The sequence below is a fragment of the Myotis lucifugus genome, unplaced genomic scaffold, assembly GCF_000147115.1.
Source record: "Myotis lucifugus unplaced genomic scaffold, Myoluc2.0 scaffold_21, whole genome shotgun sequence".
NCBI lineage: Eukaryota > Metazoa > Chordata > Mammalia > Chiroptera > Vespertilionidae > Myotis > Myotis lucifugus.
Window position 1 is genome coordinate 3,515,757 of NW_005871069.1, and position 1,610 is coordinate 3,517,366.

The 1,610-nt window shown below is 46.7% G+C and overlaps 1 protein-coding gene across 12 annotated transcripts in view; it reads left to right on the forward strand.

Annotated features, from left to right (window-relative positions):
* Positions 1-1,610, forward strand: part of EXOC2 (exocyst complex component 2) — a 237,385-nt gene that overhangs the window by 86,714 nt on the left and 149,061 nt on the right. The gene's annotated exons all lie outside the window — the stretch shown is intronic.

Here is a 1,610-nt window from a genome sequence, read left to right on the forward strand (position 1 = left end):
AGCGAGGGGCCGGCAGTGGCGGTTCCCCGGCTGCCTCGGGGGCGCTGATAGGTCGTAGCTGGTATGCTATTGTTGTGGGCGCCCCTGGTGGGGGTGACGGGGGAAGAGATCAGGAGTCAGAGGTGTGGGCTGTGGCTACCCCCGTCATCCCCAACTCCCCGGGGGTGCCAGGGTTGGAGTAGGGTGTCTATGCAGGAGGATTGGAAGAGCTCCACATGGTTGCTTCCTCTTCCTCTTTTATGGTCCAAGCTCCTGTCAGATGCTCTCCTCAGACACCTGGGAACTTGGCTCTGGCCTCCCCACCCATCTGTGGCTCCCTGCCACCCCCGCCCCACTTGGCTTTCCCAGGCTGCCAGCCTGTCAGAAGGCTGCCGGGGCACCCTGCTACGGGTAGCACGATCCTGGGGGTGGGGGTTTGGGGAGCAGCTCCAGTAGAGTCTAGTAAACCCCGGGTCTGCATCGGGATATGGCTGCAGGGCCATGGGGAAGTCTGCCCCGGGTGGGACGAAATCACACAAGGCCCCACAGCCCCACCCACCCTGCTGACTGGTTATGATGTGATGGCATCACAGGGAAATTTGCATATTCCTCTATTATTAGTATATGGTTCTGATTTTTACATTATGGATGTGCTTTTTTCTGTTACTAATAAAGTAAGTCAGAACTGACCTCTTTTTGTGCAGGGCTATCATGGCACTCAATATATTCAAAGTTTTATAGCCTAATTTCTTAGCCCAGGTAGAAATAAAACTTCTGAAATACTGAGGGCTACCTATATTTTTCTCTGCTTGAGATATAAAATATTGTGGTCTTTTTAGATATTTAGATTGTGTATTGAAAACCTTCCCCAGTTTTTTTTCTGTGATTCCACTGCTAATGACAGGATTGGCTGTTGATGGTAAGGACAACAGTGTGTTCAGTTTGTGTCCGGAATACAGAAATGAACATACAACCTGGCTTGTGTGGCTCAGTGGTTGAATGTTGACCCATGATCCAAGAGGTCATCAGTTTGATTCCTGGTTAGGCCATGTGCTTAGTTTGTGGGCTCGATTTCCAGTAAGAGGCATGCAGAGGTCATGAAGGAGGCAGCCAATGGATGATGTAGCTCTCTCATTGATGTTTCTATCTCTTTATCCATCTCACTTCGTCTCTCTCTCTAAAAAAAAAAAAAAAAAAGAGAAAAAAAAATCAATAAAAGAAGTGAACTTACAGAGAAGATCCTGCTTTAGAAGGCTTCCAACCACTGCATGATCTAGGCCAGTGGTTGGCAAACTCATTAGTCAACAGAGCCAAATATCAACAGTACAACGATTGAAATTTCTTTTGAGAGCCAAAATTTTTAAACTTAAACTATATAGGTAGGTACATTGTTATTAACTTAATTAGGGTACTCCTAAGGCTTAGGAAGAGCCACACTCAAGGGGCAAAAGAGCCGCATGTGGCTCGGGAGCCGCAGTTTGCCGACCACGGATCTAGGCTTTAACACCAGAGAAATGATATTCAGAACCTTTCACCAGGCATATGTATATATGACATACTAGTATATTGGTCATAAAAATACGTGCATGTATATTTCCATCATAAGTATCCTAATATATAAAAAGCCAGGG